Raw genomic sequence first — 24,867 nt, forward strand, 5'->3', positions numbered from 1 at the left:
ACCTTCAACTTTTCTCCATTCAGAATGATGCTAGCCTGAGGCTTAGCATAGATATCTTTTACAATGTCAATGTAAGTTCCTGTTATCCCTAGTTTTTTAATGTTTTGAACATAAAGGGATGCTGTACTTTGTTGAATGCTTTTTCTGCGTCTATCGAGATGATCATAATGTTTCTTATCTTTAAGTCTATTGATGTGGTAAATAACATTTATTGATTTCCATATATTGAACCATCCTTGCATCCCAGGGATGAATCCTACTTGATCATGGTGCACAATTTTTTTTTGATGTGTTTTTGTATTCGATTCGCCAGAATTTTATTGAGGATTTTTGCATCTAGGTTCATTAGAGATATTGGTCTGTAGTTTTCTTTCTTTGAGGTGTCTTTGTCTGGTTTCGGAATCAGGGTGATATTGGCCTCATAGAATGAATTTGGAAGAGCTCCCTCTTTTTCTATTTCCTGAAATAACTTGAAAAGTATTGGTATTAATTCTTCTTTAAAGGTTTTGTAAAACTCCGCTGTATACCCATCCGGTCCTGGGCTTTTCTTGGTTGGTAGTCTTTTGATTGCTTCTTCTATTTCATACATTGATATCGGTCTGTTCAAACTGTGTGTATCCTCCTGACTCAGTCTGGGCAAGTCATGTGACTTAAGAAATTTATCGATGTCTTCACTATCTTCTATTTTATTGGAATATAGGTTTTCAAAATAATTTCTAATTGTCTTCTGCATTTCTGTAGCATCTGTTTTGATATTGCCTTTTTCATCCCGTATGTTAGTAATTTGAGTTCTCTCTCTTCTTCTCTTCATTAGCATATCTAAAGTTCTGTCGATCGTATTTATTTTTTCGAAGAACCAACTTTTAGTTTTGTTAATTTTTAATTTTTTTTATTTTCATTTTTTATTGGTTGTTCAAAACATTACAAAGCTTTTGACATATCATGTTTCATACATTAGATTCAAGTTGGTTATGAACTCCCATTTTTACCCCAAATACAGATTGCAGAATCACATCTGTTACATATCCACATTTTTACATAATGCCCTATTAGTAACTGTTGTATTCTGCTCCCTTTCCTATCCTCTACTATCCCCCCTCCCCTCCCCTGCCATCTTGTCTCTCTACCCCATCTACTGTATTTCACTTCTCTCCTTGTTTATTTACCCATTCCCCTCGCAACCTCTTATGTGTGATTTAGTATAACAATGAGAGCAGGAAGGAAAGATCAACATTAAACAGATACAATAGGTGGGAGGGAAAGGGAGAGAAAAGGGAAATTGCATGGTAATGGAGGGAGACGCTCATTGTTATAGTTTTGTTAATTTTTTCAATAGTTTCTTTTGTTTCAATTTCATTGATTTCCACTCTGATTTTAATTATTGCTTGCCTTCTGCTACATTTGCTGTTGTTTTGCTCTTCCTTTTCTAGGGTTTTGAGATGAAGTGTGAGCTCATTTATTTGTTTGTTTTTTCTTTTTTTGAGGAATGACCTCTAGGCGATGAATTTCCCTCTTAAAACTGCTTTCATTGTGTCCCATAGATTCTGATATGTTGTGTCTGTATTTTCATTTATCTCTAAGAATTTTTTTATTTCCTCCTTTATGTCTTCTGTAACCCATTGATCATTCAGTAACATATTGTTCATTTTCCATGTGATGTAGGATTTTTCCTTCCTTCTTTTATCATTGATTTCCAGTTTCATTCCATTATGATCAGATATTATTATTATATTATCTCCACCCCTTTATATTTACTGAGAGTTGCCCTATGGTATAATATATGGTCTACTTTTGAGAAGGATACATGTACTGCTGAGAAAAAAGTCTATCCACTTGATGATGGTTGATATATTCTATATATGTCAGTTAAGTCTAGGTTATCAATTGTGATATTGAGTTTTATAGTTTCTTTATTCAACTTTTGTTTGGAAGATCTGTTCAATGGTGAGAGAGGTGTGTTGAAGTCACCCATAATTATTGTGTTGTGGTCTATTTGATTCTTGAACTTGAGGAACGTTTGTTTTATGAACATTGCAGCACCATTATTTGGTGCATAAATATTGATAATTGTTATGTCTTGTTGGTGAATGTTTCCTTTTAACAGTATATAATGTCCTTCCTTATCCCTTTTGATTAACTTAGTCTTGAAGTTGATTTTATTCGATATGAGGATGGGCACCCCTGCTTGCTTATGAGGACCACGTGTGTGGTATATTATTTCCTATCTTTCACCTTCAGCCTGTGTATGTCTTTTCCAATCAGATGTGTCTCCTGGAGGCAGCATATTGTTGGATTTGTTTTTTTTTAATCCATGATACCAGCCTATGTCGCTTTATTGGAGAGTTCAAGCCATTAATATTCAGAGTTACTATTGATATATGGTTTGTACTTCCAGTCATGTTTGATTATTTATCTTTTTTAAAATTTAGTTTGTTTCTCCAGGATTAGCTTTCCCCCTGCCCTCTGTCTTTACTGAGGCACTTCCCACTGATGGTTTTGGTTATTATTTTTCATTTCTTCCTTATGTAGTTTTTTTTTAAGAGAGAGTGAGAGAGGAGAGAGAGAGAGAAAATTTTTAATATTTATTTTTTAGTTCTTGGCGGACACAACATCTTTGTTGGTATATGGTGCTGAGGATCGAACCTGGGCCGCACGCATGCCAAGCGAGCGCGCTACCGCTGAGCCACATCCCCAGCCCCTTATGTAGTGTTTTGCTCAAAGGATTTGCAATGCTGGTTTTATGCTGCAAATTCTTTTAACTTTTGTTTATCATGAAAGATTTTTATTTCGTTGTCATACCTGAAGCTTAATTTTGCTGGATACAGAATTCTTGGTTGGCATCCATTATCTTTCAGTGTTTAAAATACGTTGTTCAAGGATCTTCTCGCTTTCAGCATCTGTGATGAAAAATCAATTGTTAACCTTATTGGTTTACCCCTGAATGTAATCTGCCTCCTTTCTCTTATGGCTTTTAATATTTTCTCTTTGTTCTGATTATTGGATATCTTCATAACAATGTGTCTTGGCGTTGCTCTACTGTGATTTTGTATGCTCGGTGTCCTGTATGCATCTACAATTTGTATATCCATTTTCTTTTACATTTCTGGAAAGTTTTCTGTAATTATTTCATTCAGCAGGTTTTAATCTCTATACCTTCCTCTATCCCAATGACTCTTAAGTTTGGTTTTTTTTATGTTATTCCATATCTCTTGGATGTTTTTCTCGTGATTTTTTACCAGCCTTTCTGAGTTGGCTAGACTCTTTTCAAGATGATATATTTTGTCTTCATTATCTGACGTTCTGGCTTCTACTTGCTCCACTCTGTTAGTGATACTCTCATTTGAGTTTTTAATTTGGTTTATAGTTTCCTTCATTTCTAGAATTATTGTTTGTTTTTTTAATAATCTCTATCTCCTGATAAAGATGCTTAACTTCTTCTTTTATCTGTTTATGTAATTCATTTTCAATATGTTCTTTCACTGTTTGAATTTGCTGTCTCATATCCTCTTTTATGTTTCATTCCATCTGTCTAAGGTATTCCTTGAGTTCTTTATATTACCATTTTTCTGATGACTCTAGGTTCTCCTGAATATTTAGGCTGTCCTGCATTGTTTTTACTCCTTTTCTTCCTTCCTTTTTCATGCTGCTCATGTTACTTCTTGTTCTGTTTGACTGCTGAGTTACTGTTTACTCCTATAACTTTATTTGATGCTTGGGAGGAAAGGTATTAAAAGGGAAGGGAAGCAGTCACTAAAGAGGATGAGACTCAGCAGGTAGAATTCAAGGAAGGGGGAATAAGAAAATTGAAAAGAAATGAAAAGACAAAAGAAACAAATAGAAAATAAAAAAATAAAAAATTAATAATAATAATAATAAAAAATTAAAAAAATAGAAAAATATTTTTAAAAATTTAAAAAAAACAACAAAAAAATGAAAATAAAAAAAGAACCCAAATTTAAAAAAAAATTAGTAAATGCAGTCTTAGAGTTTGATTAACTTCTCTTCCAGTAGGTGGAGCTGTGCCCACCAGGGCAAGCTTCTCCTCTCAATATGCGGGAACCAATCACTGTGCAGGAGTTCTTCCTTCCAGACTGGGTGGGTCTCCCATCCTGTGTGCCTAGGGCCTTCTCTTGTGTCTAGTTGCTTCCCCACTTTTCCTCAAGCCAGGCCCCGCTCACTGGTGATGCTCACCGCAATACTGGCTACACGCCAGGTCTGCTGCTACTGGGAGCCCTGTTTTCATGAATGACTTGGCATACTCTCCCTGTTTTTCATTCTCTCAGACCCTAAGTTTGTAGAGCTTGGGGCTGAGAATCCTCAGCGAATTTTGCTTACCCTCCGGTAGCCACGCCCCTGGTTGCTGGTGCAAGAGATCTCAGTTGTCAGCACTGGTGGGAGCGGTAGCCAGGAGTTCTGCGCTGCAGGCCCCTCGCCACTCCTGATTCCCTCCGTCTGGCTATCGTGCTCAAGGGAGAGCTTGGAGGGGCCCTTAAGGTTTCCCCAATGTGTGGAGAGGGAAGGCTAGGGGATTACACACCTGTAGCCACTGGTTTCAATGAAGTTATCTCCTCTGCCGCATTCTGGTGACGTCAGTCCTCTGCCATGGTGGAATCCCATGCAAATGGTGACAGTTCGTTTCCTTTTGCTGGGTGACCAATGCAACGGGTGGGTCCTGACTGTCTCTCCCACGCCCCATTTCAATCTTGTGGCCACTGCCTGTGAAGGCTCGGTTGGCATTAACCTTCATAGGACCAGAAGGGCCGACCAGTTGTTTCAGCAGGATTATTTAGTGCTGAGTCACAGCAGTTTGTCTGCGAGAAGCAGGCAAACCAGAGCTTGAATTCAGCCGATCTGGGCTCCGTGTGTGTTCTGAGAGGCCCAGACTGTTCGCCTCAGATCTATGTCAGGTCAGCATTGCCTAGTGATCCTGATCAAACAGCATTTAGACAATTTATGACTCCCTATGCCCGCGCAGCTGAAGAGGTCAGAGACTTAATCTCTCCGCGCCCACTGCCATGTTGGATCCTTCGAATTTTAATTCTTTTAATGTTTTAAAAGAAATATCCACATGAATTCATAATTCTCATCTTGATTTGTGGATTTAACTGCTTAAAAATTGGTAATAATTTAAACCCCAATACATCTTCACTTATCCATTGGAAATCTCTGGCTCTGACACCCTGCTGGAATGAAGAATTTTTGTGGCCACCATATTTGGGACTTTGATTCTGAGTCTTCCTTCATGGGCAGGGTATCTTGCTGGAGCAGCACCATTCAAATGCAAATTATGAAGGTCTCCTGCTAAATTTTTCTCCTCAGGGTCTTCCTCAGGGTCTTGCAAAGAAATCCCTCTTCTATCCTCCTGTATCTCTTTATTCAATACAGCATTTGCCTCGAGCTCCTCCTCTTGCTTTCTATTCCCTCATAATGGAGTCTGCTTTGGCTCTGGCCTTAGATACCATCCCTGCTTTTCCCATGTTACATTCCCTACAGGCAAAGAAGTCCTGGGAGGTGGGCAGACCTGTCTAGTAGGTCAAAAATTTTAACCACATTTCTAAGGCCTGTGATTAAATCTCCAGAGGATCATTGTCCAATATCTTTGTTCAAATGAGCTGGTCTCTATTACAGTCCAAATGTTTTCTACATTCTCAACTGTACTCCTAGGCATGTTAGGTGAAATGTACCAGCATGCTGCTCCCTGCTGAGTTTTTTCCATGTATGCATTTCAAGTGATTCCTCAATAAAATCATGGAAAAACTTCCCTAATCACCTCTAGGGACTGAGCAAGTTGAGCTCTTTCTGTAGACTTTCCCTTTTGCTTCATGATAGTCTTGAGAATAGCAAAGCAAATTTCCCTCTCTGTAGAGAGTGATTTCTCCATGCTTGATGTCATACTACAAAGAAACTTCCTCTCTCCTCTTTCTCTCAAGAAGCTATACACATGCATGCTTCCTGCAAGAGAGGGCCCAACCACCCACCTGATAACCTTTCTCTTTTGGTTTCCTTGCAAGGTTTCCCATGTTCTGGTAAAAATTCTCACATATGTCCCCGTGGGCAAGGGAAAAGGTTCCCCTATGGAGAGATGTGCTGACTGAGAAAAAAAAAAACTAAGAAAATAACAAAATAACCACAGGACACAGAAATATAGTATCAAGCAGGGTCAGTGACAGGCCAAGCTGACCAGATGGGTACAGCTGCTAACAAAGATGGAGCCTGCGCTTGCTTCATTTATAGCAGTACAAATCAAAGGGGATTAGTAGGTGTAAGGTTTCAGTTTGGGAGGAGTCTTGTCTCAGTGCTTGCTTCTTCAGGAAAAAACAGGATAGAGGTGGGGGTAGGCAGGCTGTTCAGTTCTTAATGTGTCACGCCCATCTCTGATGTTGTGTCTGGCCTTTTGGCAGAGCTGGGTGAGAATTCATGAAGTATTGGGCCATGCCACCAGCAGGAATGCCCCTGTTAATTCCCAGATACCAGATCTTCCCAATCAGTGGCTTTGAAAAACCAGCCTCTACCTTAGAGCAAAGCCTGTCCAACGAAGGGGACATGACCCTTGTCCTTGGAAAGACCCACAGAGAACACCTAGGTACATACCCACCCTGCTGAGTTGTTTATGTACAATTAATAGGAGAGATCTGTGGAGCCAGGTGTCCCTGACTGAATCTGGCTAGTTGAGGACCCATAGCAACCCCCTAGCAACCACTAGTCAGCATGATACAGGGAAAATACCTAGGATGCCAGATGACCCTCCCAGTAGTTTATGGTCATTGATAACATGTTGGGAAACCATGTAGTTCAGCACGTACTTCCCTCATGGCTTAAACCAATCAGTTCAAACAAATACCCCTCTTTTACTAACCAATCACTCTTACCCAACTTGTTCCCAACAGTGAATGTGCTAATCATATTTTAGAGTTATTTTATGATTTTCCCACGTGTGTAATGATTTGCTAAGAGATCCTATGATGTATGTAAATTCCCTGCCTTCCCCAAAGAGTGTATAAAACTGCTGCAAACCCTGGGATAGGGTCCTCTCAGCATCACCAGTTGCTGTGTGCATGCAGAGGACTGAGCTAGCTCCCAATAAACACCTCCTTGCTGCTTACATGGATCTTGGTCTCTGGTGGTCTTTTGGAGGTTCCTGAATTTGAGCATAACAGCTTCAATGCTGATCTAGTCTACACACATTTGATGGATGGCTTTCTGCACTCTCCATTATTCCCATAAACTTGAATGAAATCTTTATTTCCTTTTTAGCACATCTACTTCAGTTTTTCTTGGGCCTACATATATATGTGTGTGTACCACCACCACCCAACACCACTAATACCAAATTTCTCTTATCCTGCAAATCTAGCTGAAAGTCATGGCTGTTGACGGCCTCAGATTTTTTTTTAGACCTCAAAAATTATTTTCTCAGCTCCTCTGTCTCTGTATTAGTTATCTGATGTCTATTACAAATTATCCTAAAATATAGGGGCTCAAACAATACTATATTATCTTAGATTTTGTGAGTAGCAATTGATAGACCCAGACTGATTCCCTCTTAAAATTGGGAGCCATCTCACCACAAAGCCAAGAAAAGATAATATTGGCTTTACTATAAATTACTGCAAATTCTGAACTTGCTTGGAATGCCTGTCCATGCCTTGAATTTACCCATGCCTGGCTCTCTCTGACCAGATAGCAGCCCTCTCTGAAACTTTAGTGATGCCTCATAAATCTTGGCCTTCCCTGGCCAGATAACAACCCTCTCTGAGGCTCTTGTGACCTTCATAAATTCTGATGTCAGGCCCAGCAAAAATGTAAACTAGCCTTTGTTTTGTTATCTATAACCCCCTTTTGTGTAAATTCCTGGGCTATACAGCTGGGCTGCAAGAAAACTGCAGGGCTGTCTTATTCCTGTGGTTTTTGTTGAGAGAGGCAGGCTGGCCAGTCAAAACAATAAGCTTGCTTTAATTTGATTTTATTGGAGTCAGTGGTCTTTTCTTTGCATTCTGGTCTAACACAATTCCAATGTTGCTTTGCTTGATGGTTTTGGCTGGGAGATTTACAGGAGGCTGAATCCAAGATGGCTTGGAACAGCGCTCATGTAAAAATTAGACCAAATGATCTACTTCAAAGGTAGCTCATGCACATGCCTGACAAGTCAGGACTGATGGTTGGCAGGAGGTCTCAGTTCCTTGCCAGGTTGCTATTTTAGTGTCTTCAGAACATTGCAGCTGGCTTCCACCAGAGTGAATGCTCCAACAGGGGGAAAGTGGAAACCTCAATGTGTCTTACAACTCAATCTCAGGAGTTCCTCCCTATCCTGGGAATTTCACATAGGAAAGGACTCACAATGCTGTGAACACCAGGAGGACACTGTGTCCTTCCTTCTCTGTTCCATCATGTTATGGTCCAGCATAATGTTTGATCAGTTCCCCGAACTTCAGAAGGTGAGAGGATTAGAAATAAAGACACATAGATACAGAAGTATAGGAAAGCAGGGTTTGGTTGGAAATCCAAACTCTGATGGGCCTTGTCTCACATCAAAGCGGGCTCTACACGTTTATTATATAGGTTTAAATATCAAAAGGATTTAACGTGAGAAGCTCCTTCAAGATAAGCAAAAATGAGGCTGTGAGCAGGAATAGACCTATTAAAAGCTTATTGGCTTGCACCCATTTCTTCTCTACCTCCAGGCAGCGGGCATCGCAAGGATATTGAGTGCTCCCATATCTCTTTCATTTCTGGGTGACTGGTACTTGAACTCAGGATTATTTGAACCAAGAAATTCTGTAAGGCACAGAACCCATTTTGAAGAGGGTGTCTCCAGCAACAGAGAAGTCTCAATCCTGATTCCATGGAGAGTTCACAGAAGGGCATTGCATCTGCCTTGGTATTGTTCAGTGAAATCTGTGGAGAGCCACTCTAAATGCATGCAGTTTTAAGTCCTGCTGCACCAAGAGGATCTGAATTTGGTGCCATGACTTGTGGCTAGGGCTTTTCCCTTGCTCAGATAACAAGACATGGCCCTGGGAGTAGGTGGCACTCAGAGGGGTTGAGCTACACTCACTTGTTCCTTTGTAATCCTACCTCTTGCCACATTTGAATGGCTTCTGCCCACTAAGAGGATTCAGCACGTGCTCCTCTCTCTCTTTTCCTAGACCCCTAAGGTCAGAGAGCCATCACAGGACCCAAGGAAAAAGGTACTTCTCTGTCTCTGTGTGATTATTTTGTACCAGCCAAATTCACCTAAAGTGATCCTGAGTGTTTAGTCGTGGAATGTGATAGTAATCCACAATTCTATTCATTCACCACTCCCAACACTATCAGGTATCCCATGATTGATTTAATTTATTTCCAAGGTTGTTCTCTCTGGTTCCTTAATTCAGGATGTGTCTTCTGGGACTTTCTACTGTAATGTTACACTTTATCCTTTGCAATTAAATTGTATTCTGACCCCCCCCCCCAAAAAAAAACTGTGTAAATATATTTATCAACTTTAGCTATTTATTTATATACCTGTTTGTATTAATGTCTTACTTTTTATTTCCATGGATGATAATATTTTCATATCATTATTTATGATGTGAACCAAATAGTCCCCTTTTGGGTCAGTGTCAGCCCCTCAGGCTGGCTTTAGTGTGTTTTCAATATGTCCCTAATTATTTTGAATGTTTTCTTGCATTCTTTACAAAAAGATGTTCCAGCCTTACTTTGGACTTGCCCAGCCCTTACCTTAAAATCAGCCTTTTCTCTTACCAGCCCTGCTTCCTATAGTGAAATATGGTATTTTTGTTCCAGGATATGATCACCAAGACTGCTCATTGCTATGAAAATGTCACTGGTTCCCAGTCCCATCAGTGCAGGCAAGTAGGGAATTTAAATTTCTACATTCAAACCTACACACACACATGCACACCCCACATCCATTTGTTTCTCTATTTTTCTATCTGAAAGAGCAAGAATTCACAGTGATACATTCCATCCAGTTATACTTCACAAGTCTCATCCCAATTTTTTTTCCTGAACCACTGAGTTCTTTCACCAGCATTTCCTATGAAAGCTGGATTTCATTATCCTTGATGTATTTACTTATTTAAATAATCTCTCTTCTTACAGATAACTTGCATTTATCTAATTCTAACCCCACAAGCCCCCCTTAGCTCACCTGGGTGTTTTTTACCCTATTTAGTCAATGAGTGTTTATGATAGGCCATCCCTCTGCTTGGAGCCCATCTCAGGTTGCTTGGGCTTTCATATCCAGGCCAGGCTGTTCCTTCTGAGGACACCTTCCCAATTGTATCTCATATCAGACTTGAAGCCATCATTATTCCCTCCTCTACCTCAAAGTGTGCCATCACATTGCTGGACCACATCTAATGACATTAAGAGTGAATTGTTTAGGAAGGGAAGGGGATGTAAAGGGAAGTAAGAGAAGGGACAGGACATAAGATGGAAAAATCCTGTGTAGCTCCTGGTACCAGTTGAATCTGAAGAGCACTGCTATAGAAACAATTGACTATCAACTAATTTCTAATTCAATGCTTATTTTTCTTGTTATCACGTTGGGAGTTGAAGATGCACTACAAATATGTTTTTTTTGCTATCCAGAATCAACAAGGGAGGTGGGATGGGAGTATGAAATCTAAATCAGAGGTATAGTAATAACTACCTCAGTAGAGTGTTACAAATTATGTGCTTCAAAAATTGCAGAAGGGGGGACGGGAACATGGCAGTGGGCAGGGAGGTAGCAATCCCATCAACTCCTCAACCATGCGGACAGAGAGAGACCTCAGAACTACTGGATGCTGCCTAGTAAGAAACTCCCAGCAAAACTCGGCTGAAATTGAGACCTAAGAGGTGGTTTGGGACTCTCAGAGGTGGAAGCTTGCTCAGGCACAGGTGAATCTGGGCCACCCTGCACATGGAGGTGCTGGCTGGTTTTTTGGTGGCCCGCTACAGATGGAGGCATCTCAGCACTACCAGAGACCCTGGAGTGGCATAGAGAAACAAAGAGTTGGACCCTTTGAAGAGGTGGCTAACCAAACCTCCATTAGACAGAGGACCAAGGACTGAGGCTGGGACCTAGGAGAGACAGACCAGACCCACCCTTCCCATTGGACACCTGAGCAAGGAGACCGACTGGAGTCCACCATAGCAGAGAACTGACATCATCAGAGTTCTGCAGATGTTATCCCTTCCTAGCGAAATCGGCTACAACAGATGTGTGACTCTCACCCCACCAAATACATCCAGTGGGGAAATCTCAAAAATATCTACCCAGCTTTCCATGGGCGTGATTATAAGAGCTGAGGGAAACAGGAGGGACCCCTGACCTCCAACTCCCTCTCCCACTAGCGGTGACAGCTGAGGCCTTTTTCGCCAGCCCCCGGGGCTTAGCTACTGGAGGGGACCAGGAAAAATAAGCTAATGGCCCCCAGCTCCAAAACCTTGGGATCTTGGTGAATGGCAAATTGAGGGAGTGCCCAGTCATTCAAGAGAACAGGGCACCCAGGGGGCTGCAAATGTAACTAGATCTGTGGAGAACGGCACCGCTGAGTGGGGTCTGGCTGGCAGGAGAAGGGGGGAGGGGCTGGAGACCAGAAATGGCACTAGGCAACCAGAATTGTAGAGCCGCCCAGTGCAGGAGAAGGAGCTGCCTCACAGGGATTGTTTCCTGCATATTGAGGGCAGAAGCTCAGCTCGGAGGGCACAGCTCCATCTACTGGAAGAGAAGAAAATAGAGCTCTAAGACTGCATTTATCTTTTTTTTTCTTTTCTCTTTTCAATTTTTAAATTTTCCCTTCTTTTATTCTACCTATTTTCTCTCCCTCTTTCTCTTTAAATACTTTTTCCTTACCCTTCCCCTACCTTTCATCCCAAGCATTACAACTTTCATTACGTGTAATTTTCTAAATGCAAATAGGTGAATGTTCTGAAGCTGTCTATAGTGCTGCTAAGTCCCTAGCTACCCCCAAATACCCTGGTCCATTCTCCTGTTAATATCCCTCTTAAGTAGGGCAATCTTCCAAGGTAGCTAAGACATACTAACCCCCATATCATCACAGCACCTGACCTAAACATAAAGTCCTAAGACCAAACTGCAGATCGCTATATGCCTTCAGAATCCGTATGCCTTTTATGAAACAAATGAATTTGCTTTAAATTACAATAAGTCAAACATCTCTAGACATAGTCTCCCATCACAAAGGAGAGATCCCAGAGACATATGAAACCAAAACAAAAATATAGGAGAAAATTGAAACACAGCAGTCAAACAGAGCTGGAAAGTAACGTGAGTATCATGAAAAAACAAGGGAAAAAAAGATTATAAACAATGCAGGACAGCTTAAATTTACAGGAGAACATAGAGGCATCAGAAAAATGGTCAGATAAAGAATTCAAGGCATACCTGACTCAGATGGAATAGGATTTAAAGAAGTCATTAGACAGCAAATGCAAACAACGAAAGAAGAGTTTAAAAATGAATTAAATAAACAGATTCAAGAAGCAAAAAATCAACTCTACCAGGAGATAGAGTTTATAAAAAAAATCAAACAGTAATCCTAGAAATGCAGGAAACCGTAAACCAAATTAAAAACTCAAATGAGAGTATTACAAGTAGAATGGATCAAGTAGAAGTCAGAACATCAGATAATGAATACAAATTATATCATCTTGAAAAGAGTCTACTCAACTCAGAAAGGCTGGTAAAGAAACCATGAGAAAAACATCCAAGAGATATGGGATACCATAAAAAAACAAACTTAAGAGTCATTGGGATAGAGTAAGGTATAGAGGTCCAAACCAAAGGAATGAGCATTCTGTTGAATGAAATAATTTTAGAAAACTTTCCAGACATAAAAAATGAAATGGATTTCCAAATCCTGGAAACCTACAGGACGCTGAACATACAAAACCATAATAGACCAACTCCAAGACACATTATCATGAAGATATCCAACATACAGAACAAGGAGAGAATATTAAAAGCTACAAGAGAAAGGAGGCAGATTACATTCAGGGGTAAACCAATTAGGTTAACTGCTCATTTTTCATCACAGACACTGAAAGCAAGAAGATCCTGGAACAACGTACTTCAAACACTGAAAAATAATTGGTGCCAACCAAGAATATTGTATCCATAAAAATTAAGTAAGCTTCAGGTTTGACAACAAAATTAAAATATTTCATGATAAACAAAAGTGAAAAGAATTCACAGCCAGAAAACCAGCACTGCAAAGCATTTTTGGAAATGCCACGGTCTGGCTGGGCACAAATAACCGAGCCACCACAAAGCCTTGTAGGTTCAAACAGCAACTCTTTATTCCCCAACTCTCACTGGCACTGCATACACACTACACGGGAACACACACCTTCCACCGGGCTCTGTGCACCCAAATCTCTCTGAACCCCCACGAGAACTCCACTGGGAACTCCAAAGTAGCGGGCGCCCGAGGCAGATTACCGGAGCCCCCCTATTCCCAGAGCAGTGTTCATATACAACTCAATTAATCCAGCATCACAGCTTAACTCAAATCATCATCTCAATGGTTCGCTGCCGTCACCTTTCAACCATTCCCTCTGACAATATGCCAGGTGTCATTCTGGCTCGGCTATGGCTCTCAACATCTCCCCACTTCTGTTTAATTAAACAACAGCATGTGGCTTAGGGCCTGTGCCTGTCTTAGGTTGTCCAATACTACACATGGTCCTTACCCGTCATCAGATGAGCTGACCTTAAGGCGACAGCATCCTGTCTTAGGTTGGTACCATTGCAATTGGATCTTACCCATCATTGACTACTGGTCTAGCATACTGCCATACTTGTGGATAGGCCTTTACATCAGTGTGGGGGGGTGAAGTTCTTTGCCTCACCTCTGTTGGCCCCCAAATTTGGCCTTTGCACCAGTGGGGGGGGGGTGAGTTTCTTCGCCTCACCTCTGTTGGCCCCCAAATTTGGCCTTGGTGCCAGTGTGGGGGGGTGAGGTTCTTTTCCTCACCTCTGTTGGCCCCCAAATTTTAGACTATCAGAACCAGAAAGGAGGAGGATGCAAAATGCCATGACACCAAGCTAAATGATGGCTCTTTTTGGAAAAATTGTACCACCTATGACACCATCAGCAAAGATGCCCCAGCACTACCACAATTTGCTGCACCAACAGATAGTTCACAATGCATACAAGTGATACGTAGTCCAGGCATGTTCTGCAAGAAGTTCAAAGCAGAGGTATCCATTAATATGTCCATTTCCTCCCAAAGGAACAACAACTCAAAAAGTAATGCTTCTTGATTGAGCATTACTTGTTGAGTTATTATTCACTGATGCATCAGTTTATACAGTTTGTTGTAATAGCTATTGTAGAAGCTGTGGTTTGGTTTTATCTTTGTCTTCACTGGCACTGGGATGAAGATAGGAATTCTGGCAATGATGGCTAAAAAATTTATGTAATATTCCAGCAGTCACTAAGAAAACGATTTTCTGAACAATTTACATTATCCTGAACAGAATTATTAAATATAATGAAAAGGAAAGTTTAAAGTAAACAAACAGATCTGTTAACCACCTTTAAAAACAATCCTCAACAGCTGTTTACCTAATTTAAATTAAACCATTTAAATCACGTGAATAAAAAAATATTTGGATCCATTTTTTCATGAGCGCTCCTCATATATGATATATGGACTTACGCACATACAGACATACAACACAAAACACTAGTGTGCACATGTGATACAATACATACAACACATATCATAATAAAGGTCTTGTAGCTTTTTACAGGTGAAATCTCCATTGCAATGTTTAAAACTCAACAGTCAAAAAATAGAACTGATCAGAAAAACATTAACCTAGGTCTGTATGGAGCTCAAAAAACAAAATAAAACTTTATGATGTTGGAAAAGGCAATAATAGATATTGAGAAAATGCATCCTGGTTACCACCTGGGATTGACGTTTTTTTTTGATATCCCATCCTTCTTCCTGTAACTTGCATATGAGTCTGGAGGTATTCCCACAAGCAAGCCCCAAGGTTTTTTACATTTGAAATAGGCCTTAATGGTGTTCATTATTCATTAGCCTCCAGGTGTGGGAGAATCACTGTTTCAGATGTAAGAATAGCCAAGCTGGAGTTCTGGATATCAGCTGTTATGGATTTGAGTCAAATCATCTTCTTTTTAGTTTCTAGAAATTGCTTTGGTTAGACTCTCTGGAATCCAAATCGGCTACTGTTCTCCCTGTGGAAACACACAAACAGAACCCCAAATCCAGGCAATCATTGGGTCAGGACCTTTCCATTGTCCTGTTAAAATATCCTTCCAAAGTACCTTGGGCTTATGTACATTTATTGGACACATATGCCTTTCTGCAGCACTAAGCCCTGCTGAATACAAATTTAAAAAGTTTAGAGTAAAAAGGGTTATTTTAAGTTTATCTTTGGGGGATATATATACCCCTTTCCAATTCCCTCTTTTTGCTTTAATATGTACATTTTAATAGTTTGATGAGCTCTTTCAACTATGCCTTGTCCCTGTGGATTGTATGGAATTCCTGTTATATGAGTAATGCCAAATGATGAGCAAAATTGTTTAAAAGAGGTAGAAGTATAACCAGGATCATTATCTGTTTTTAACTGTTTTGGAACGCCCACATTGGCAAAATTTTGTAAGCAATGAGCTATAATATCTTTAGTTTTTTCTCTGGCATGAAGGGAGCCCATAAAAAATCTGGAAGAAGTATCAACTGTAACATGCAAATATTTTAATTTTCCAAATTCTAGCAAGTGTGTGATGTACATCTGCCAAATATGGTTAGGTATCAGGCCTCTAGGATTGACTCCAAGATTAACTTGTGGTAATAAGGTCACACAATTTTGGCGTTGTTTTATTATTTGTCTAGCTTGTTCCTTAGTTATTTTAAAACACTTTTGTAAAGTATTAGCATTGGCATGGAACTTTTTATGAAAATTTGTAGCTTCTTCTAGTGTAGAGAAAATATGTATGTCATGTGTAGCTTTATCTGCTAAACCATTGCCCAAACCAAGGGCTCCAGGCAATCCTGTATGTGCCCTGATATGTTCTATAAAGAATGGATCTTTTATGTCCCAGATTAGACTTTGTATAGTGGAAAACAAAGAGAAAACAGTAGAGGAAGGGGAAATCCTACCAGCATCTTCAAGGGATACTATAGCATTAACTATATACTGACTATCAGAAAATAAATTAAATACAGAATCTTTAAACGTCATAAAAGCTTGTAATACTGCATTAAGCTCTACCTTTTGAGCTGATTGTTTGGGTACTAAAAATGTAAAAGTTTGATCAGGGGTAACTACTGCTGCTGTACCATTATTTGACCCATCAGTGAATATATTTGGAGCATTTATGATAGGTGTTTTTCTTGTCATTTTTGGAAAAACTACAGGATGCAAAGACCAGAAAGACAACAAAGGATTAGATAGTAAGCAATTATCAAATGAAACATTAGATCTACACATGATTATTGCCAAAGTATTTAATTCATTAACTAACTCATCAATTTGATCCATAGTATATGGAGTAATAATTTTATTGGGAGAAATTCTAAACACTCCTTTTGCTGTTTTTATTCCTTTGAGTATCAATTGTCCTACAGCCTCAGGATATCTAGTAAGAATAGTGTTAGGAGAATAAGATAAAGGTATCCACAATAAGGGACTTTCTTGCCAAAATACTCCTGTAGGAATATTTTTTGTTTGTAGTACAATAAATTATAAAGGCAAACTTATATCAATTCTATCCAAATGCATATTTTCCATATATGTTTGATTTTTAATGCCTTTCTTGCTTCAGGTGTTAACATTCGCAGTGAATTTGGATCTGATGGACCTTTTAGGATATCAAATAAAGGTCCCAACTCTCCTGTTGGTATGCCTAGATAAGGTCTTATGCAATTTATGTCTCCTAATAACTTTTGAAAGTCGTTAATGATTTGAGTTGATCTACTCTTATTTGAATTTTTGGTGGACAGACCATGGTTGAGAATAATAGAGCTCCTAAATAATTAATTGGAAAATTTAATTGTAATTTATCTATTGCTATCTCTAGATTATAATTTTTAATAGGTTGGTAAGTGTGGCATAACATTCTAGCAATGTGTTTTTATCTTTGTGTGCTAATAATACATCATCCATATAGTGAAATATTTGTAGTTCAGGATTTTGATTTCTAAGTGGCTGGATTACTTTGTTAACATAAATTTGACACATAGTTGGGCTGTTAGCCATCCCTTGAGGGAGTACTTTCCATTCATATCTCTGATCAGGACCTTCATGATTCAGTGCAGGGACAGTAAATGCAAAACATGGACTATCCTCAGGATGAATTGGAATTGAAAATAAACAATCTTTAATATCTATAACTAAAACATACCAGGTTTTTGGCAAAGCAGACAACTGGGGAATCCAGTTGGCTCTTAAATCTTGCAATAATCTTTATTTACCAGATTTCTTTTTAATGACAAATATAGGAATATTATGGGGAGATATGGAAGGTTGTATATGTCCCTCCACTAATTGGTGTTTGTCCAGGTCATGGGATACTTGTATCTTTTCTTTAGTCAGGGGCCACTGAGGAACCCATACTGGTCTTTCTGATTTCCAAGTAATTTTTATTGTCTCAGTGACCCCTTCTGAAAACCAATCCATGTCTATTTATTCCTTGATCTATTTGAATTGGTGCTGCTATACCTTGTTCTTGTTCTCCTAATATTTTTTCTTTCCTAAAACCTTGTCTAGCCCTAATAGTGGGTACATTTGGATTGATGTTATTTGTTAATGTCAAACCTAATTGATCTAGGACATCTCATCCCCATAAATTTATAGGAAGATGATCCAATACATATGGCTGTATAGTTCCTTCACATCCTTCAAGATCCTTCCAATCTAATACCATTGCACTTCTATAGGGATTAGTTGCCACTCCTAGGCCTCAAAGTGTTTGAGTGGCCTGTTGTAACGACCAATGTTTCGGCCATTCTTGATGAGATATGATGCTACGGGCTGCACCTGTATCCAGTAGCCCATTAAATTCATATTCTTGAATATTTAGTTTTAGCATTGGGTGAGAATCTAAATTTAAAGACGGCATAGCCCAATCTACACCTGTGGAGCCTAATCCCCTGGAACCTCTTTCTATAGTACTACTGGAAAATTTATCATGTAGGCTGGGTATTATTAATAACTGTGCTATTATATCTTCTGGTGAAATTATTGATAAACCTCTTGGAGAACTAGCTATAATTTTTATTTCACCTTCATAATTGGGATCAAATATCCCCAGGACTTATCATAAGTCCTTTTAGAGTAGAAGAACTCTGTCCTAACAATAAGCCTACTGTTTTTGGGGCGAAGAGGTCCTTTTACCCCTGTGGGAATGATTTGAACTCCCATATCTGGAGTTAGTACTACTCTGGTGGAGGCACATATGTCCAGTCCTGCGCTCACTCTGGTTTTTCTCATGAGAGATATAATGGACAATTTGTTCTGGGCACTACCCTGATGGTTTTGCTGGGTTTCTCCAGTGCCCCATATATTTGTGGTCATGCATCCCAGAGCAATGGAGCCCGATGCCTTTCTCCATGATATTGTGGGTAAACTCCTGGTCCTTGTCAGTTTTTTGATAATGAAGTACCCTCTATGGTGGTTTGAGAATGGCATTCATTAGCCCAATGTCTGCCTCTGTGGCATTGTGGGCAAATACTCAGTATTCTACTCCTTTGATACCTGGCTTTGTTAAACCCTCCTCCTATGGGGCAACTCCTTTTAAAATGTCCTGTTTGTTAACAATTGTAGCATGTTTTCGTCATCCATCTAAAGCCTGTTGTACTGCAGCTGCCAAGACTTGCCCTTGTTCATTAATGTCTCTACATAATTTAATATATGTGTTTAAATCTTCATGTTTCCATGGTCTAATGGCCTGCTTGCAGAAATGATTTGCTTGCTCATAAGCCAGTGGTTTTATTAATGGTATTTCTTGTTCTGTATTCCCCAAGACTATGGTAGCTGTTTGAATAAGCCTATCTACAAATTCAGCATAAGGTTCATTAGCTGCTTGTATTACCTTAGATTATTGACCTTGTAAATATTTATGTCCTTGTAAAGTCTTCTGTGCCCTAACTGTATCTGCAGCAATTTGTGAATATATGGCAGGATCATATGTAATTTGTTGCAGCTGACCCTCATAAGGTCCTTTTTCTAACAACATATCTAGATTTCTCTGAGAATAACTGGATTTTGCCTAGCCGTCTCTGTGCAAAATTCCTCATTGGCAACCTTCCATAACAAATATTGCCCTCCATTTAGCACAGCTTTTCACATACTAGCCCAATCTGCTGGCATCATGTCCAAGTTGTTAATGGATTTGACCATGCTTACAGTGAAGGGTGCTTGAGGGCCACAGGTTGTTACAGCCTCCTTTAACTGCTTCACTGTCTTGAAATCCAGAGCATGGTGAATTCGCTGCTCTCCTGCCTGCTCAAGTACAGGGCATGCTAATATTTTAGGTCCTGTCTCAGGATCCTATCTGTCAACTACAAGGATTGAGGGCCACTCAGCTGTCACCATAGATGGAGCTGTTGTTTGAATTACACCCTCTGGTGATAGAATGGTGCTAGTAGCAGCCTCCTGTTGTAGATTCCCCCCTGATAGCTATTTCTCCTCTAAGCTTTCTTCCTTTAAATTTTCTTCCTCTGTCTTATGAGCTCGAGAGTCCTTCTCTTTTGCTTGATCTAACATGTTTTCTATCATAGTCTGAATCTCTAACAATTTACTTAACACTCTTTCGGTTTGTTTTTCACTAATTTCTGATCCCATATTTCTACTATATAGATAACACAAAACAAAACCGAAACAGAATGAAACCAAAATGGAACAAAAATGCATTGTATCAAATTTTCTATTTTCTTGAAATGTATATTCATGGTCTATTTCTATCTCTATCTCAGGTGTGAAAAACTTCAAACCTTGCGCCAACCATTTTCCCCAGTTTGCTGAGAAAGTTCTAGGGACAGGCAACTTGAAATAAAAACAAAATAAATCAAAACAAGAACACATTGTTTTTTGAAGTGGTCACCCATTCTCTCACTCTTCCTCAGGGGCAAACAATTTCACTTACCTCCAAGCTTCAGGCGTACCCCTCACGGGCCACCAAATGCCACAGTCTGGCTGGGCACAAATAACCAAGCTGCCACAAAGCCTTGTAGGTTCAAACAACAACTCTTTATTCCTTAGCTCTCACTGGCACTGCACACACATTACACGGGAACACACAACTTCCACCGGGCTCCGCGCGCCCAAATCTCTTGAACCCCCCCGGGAGAACTCCACTAGGAACTCCAAAGTAGCAGGTTCCCGAGGCAGATTCCTGGAGCACCCCTATTCCCAGAGCAGGGTCCATATACACCTCAATCAATCCAGCATCACAGCAATTATATACAGCTTAACTGAAATCATCATCTCAATGGTTCGCCGGCATCACCTTTTAACCATTTCCTCTGGCAATATGCAAGGCGTCATTCTGACTTGGCTGTGGCTCTCAACAGGGCAAAACACTACAAGAAGAGGAAATGAAAAACAACATCCAAAACCAACAGTGGGAAGTAACTCAGTAAAGGAGAAAAAAACTAATCACAGAGGAAAATCAAGCCAAATTTTAAAAATAAATAAATAAACATGACTGAAAGTACAAACCAGATATCAATAGTGACCCTAAATGTTAATGGCTTAAATTCATTAATTAAGGGACATAGGCTAGTAACATGGATTAAAAAACAGATCCAACAATATGCTGGCTTCAGGAGGCTCATTTGATAGAAAAGACATACACAGGCTGAAGGTGAAAGGTTGGGAAAAATCATACCACTCACATGGTCTTCAGAAGCAAGCAGGGGTAGCCATATTCATATCAAATAAAATTGACTTCAAGACTAAGTTAATCAAAAGGGATAAGGAAGGACACTATATACTGTTAAATGGAACCATTCACCAACAAGACATAACAATTATCAATATTTATGCACCAAATAATGGTGCTGCAATGTTCATAAAACAAACTATCCTCAAGTTCAAGAATCAAATAGACCACAACTAAATAATTATGGGTGACTTCAACACACCTATCTCACCATTGGACAGATCTTCCAAACAAAAGTTGAATAAAGAAACTATAGAACTCAATACACAATCAATAACCTAGACTTAACTGACATATATAGAATATATCAACCATCATCAAGTGGATATACGTTTTTCTCACCAGCACATGGATCCTTCTCAAAAATAGACCATATATTATGCCATAGGGCAACCCTTAGAAAATATAATGGTGTGGAGATAATACCATGCATATTATCTGATCATAATGGAATGAAACTGGAAAGCAATGATAAAAAAATGAAGGAAAAGTCCTACATCACTTGGAAAATGAACAATATGTTACTGAATGAAAAATGGGTTGCAGAAGACATAAAGGAGGAAATCAAAAAATTCTTAGAGATAAATGAAAATACAGACACAACATATCAGAATCTATGGGACACAATGAAAGCAGTTTTAAGAGGGAAATTCAAATTCATTGCCTGGAGTTTATTTCCTCAAAAAAAAAAAAAAAAAAAAAAGAAAAAGAAAAAGAAAAAGAAAAAACCAACAAATAAATGATCTCACACTTCATCTCAAAATCCTAGAAAAGGAAGAACAAAACAACAGCAAATGTAGCAGAAGGCAAGAAATAATTAAAATCAGAGCAAAAATCAACGAAATTGAAACAAAAGAAACTATTGAAAAAATTAACAAAACTAAAAGTTGGTTCTTTGAAAAAATAAATAAGATCAACAGACCCTTAGCCATGCTAATAAAGAGAAGAAGAGAGAGTACTCAAATTACTAGCATATGGGATGAAAAAGGCAATATCAAAACAGACACTACAGAAATACAGAAGATAATTAGAAATTATTTCGAAACTCTATATTTCAATAAAATAGAAGATAGTGAAGACATCGATAAATTTCTTTAGTCATATAATTTCCTCAGATTGAGTCAGGAGGATACACACAATTTAAACAGACCAATAACAATGGAGGAAATAGAAGAAGCCATCCAAAGACTACCAACCAAGAAAAACCTAGGGCAGGATGAGTATACAGTGGAGTTTTACAAAACCTTTACAGAAGAACTAATACCAATAATTTTCAAGTTATTTCAGGAAATAGAAAAAGAGGGAGCTCTTCCAAATTCATTCTACAACTCCAACATCACCCTGATTCCGAAACCAGAATACAAAGAACTCAAAAAATTAAACAATAAGAAAACAAATAACCCAATCAATAAATAGGCCAATGACCTATACAGACACTTCTCAGAGGAGGATATACAATTAATCAACAAATACGCAAAAAATGCTCACCATCTCTAGCAGCCAGAGAAATGCAAATTAAAACCACCCTAAGATACCATCTCACTCCAGTAAGTATGGCAGCCATTACGAAGTCAAACAACAACAAGTGCTGGTGAGGATGTAGGGAAAAGGATACACTGTACATTGCTGGTAGGACTGCATATTGGTGCGGCCAATTTGGAAAGCAGTATGGAGATTCCTGGGAAAGCTGGGAATGGAACCACCATTTGACCCAGCTATTTCCCTTCTTGGATTATTCCCCAAAGACCTTAAAAGAGCATACTATAGGGATACAGCTACATCCATGTTCATAGCAGCACAATTCACAATAGCTAGTGTGAAACCAACCTAGATGTCCTTCAATAGATGAATGGATAAAAAAATGTGACATTAATTATACACAATGGAGTATTACTCAGCACTAAAAATGACAAAATCATGGCATTTGCAGGGAAATGGATGGCATTAGAGCAGATTATGCTAAGTGATGCTAGTCAATCCCTAAAACACAAATGCCAAATGTCTTCTTTGATATAAGGAGGGCAACTCAAAAGCAGGGAGGAAGAGCATTAGAAGAAGATTACCATTAAACAGGGATAAGAGGTGGGAACGAATGGGAGAGAGAAGGGAAATTGCATGGAAATGGAAGGAGCCCCTCATTGTTATACAAAATTACATATAAGAGGAGGTGAGGGGAAAGGGGAAGAAAACAAGAGAGAGAAATGAATTACAGTTGATTGGGGTAGAGAGAGAAGATGGGAGGGGAGGGGAGGGAACGGGGGATACTAGGGGATAGGAAATGTAGCAAAATACAACAGACACTAGTATGGCAGTATGTATAAATGTGGATGTGTAACCAATGTGATTCTGCAATCTGTATATGGAGTAAAAATGGGAGTTCATAACCTACTTGAATCAAATGTATGAAATATGATATGTCAAGAGCATTGTAATGTTTTGAACAACTAAAAAAATCCATTGGCAACTAAAAAATATTTAAAAAGAGTGTCGTTGAATCCATTCCATGATTTTATTGCTCAGTTATTTATTAAAGGTAGAACACAATTCTTACATTTGGTTGGATCAGAGCCTTCTATTATTGTAAATCTTTTTCCTACATAACAGTCTAATTTGGGTGTGGCAATCTTCCAATGCTTGGCAAATTGTTTTTGCTATTTTTCCTGGTCAAAAAGAAAATCACTATGCTTGTGATAAGGTTATTCTATTTGTTCTTGAAACTTCATTTATTTTCCCCCAAATCGTATGTTCTCAACCAATAGTCAGAACAATACCAGTGCTAACTGATGGCTCAAATTCAGGAAAAGCAGGCTTCTATAGCCATGCTCATACTGAAATAATACAGACATCATATACTTCTGCACAATGAACAGAACTTCACACTCTCCTTTGTGCTTCACTTTACTTCACTTGAACCTTGGCTCTAGGTCCATGATAGCACATTTAAGTACCCAAATAGGATGAAATGCACCTTCTGTGAAAACACAAGCATGATCTATATCCCACATTATCACTGGATCTGGTTCTTTACACTGGCCTGTTTGTAAATCTTTCCACCAAACTAGGCCCAATGGATGTGTTGCAGTTGCATTCATAAATTAATGCCTATAGTGATAGTGCATATATTGTTGGAGTTGCTAAACATATTTAAGCAGTTACTATTGGAAATATATCATCAAAAGAATTATTTTATTTGTTCCATACTTTACAAAAGACAATTCAAATGCATCAATATCCTTATTTCATTGGTCACATGAGAGCACATTCTAATATTCCAGGTCCTATAGCATCAGGTAATGATAAGATCCCTCAGTTTGGCAAAAATTGTTATGATCATGCTATTTTCAATACTTATTTTGTATTATCTTTGCCACTACCCATGTAAAAGAAAATACCCAACATGTCATTTCTTATTGCCTAGCTACTTTTGCAGTATTACACTGTACTTCACAGATTTGGATTGATGAAGTTTCAGCTTATACTAATTGTTCAGTAGTTTTGCCACCAATTTTGTTTTGATCATAAAACAGGCATTCCTTATAATCCTCAAGGTCAAGCCATTGTAGAGCAAGTTCACTTATCTATTAAGCAACAATTACATAAACAAAAAGGGGAAAATATGATACCCAAAATAAACTTAATCATGCTTTGTTTGTTCTAAATTTTAAAAATTGTAACTCTGAATGTTGCACTGCTGCCAAGAGACACATGTCTTCCACTGCAACACATCCGTTGGGCCTAGTTTGGTGGAAAGGTTTACAAATAGACCTTTGGAAAAGACCAGATCCAGTGATAATGTGGGGTATAGATCATAGTTGTGTTTTCCCAGAAGGTGCATTTCATCTTATTTGGGTACCTAAATGTGCCATCAAACATGGACTTAGAGCCAAGGTTCAAACAACTAAATCAATCCAAAGTTGTCAGCCCTGACCCC

The sequence above is a fragment of the Ictidomys tridecemlineatus genome, chromosome 10 (assembly GCF_052094955.1).
Source record: "Ictidomys tridecemlineatus isolate mIctTri1 chromosome 10, mIctTri1.hap1, whole genome shotgun sequence".
NCBI lineage: Eukaryota > Metazoa > Chordata > Mammalia > Rodentia > Sciuridae > Ictidomys > Ictidomys tridecemlineatus.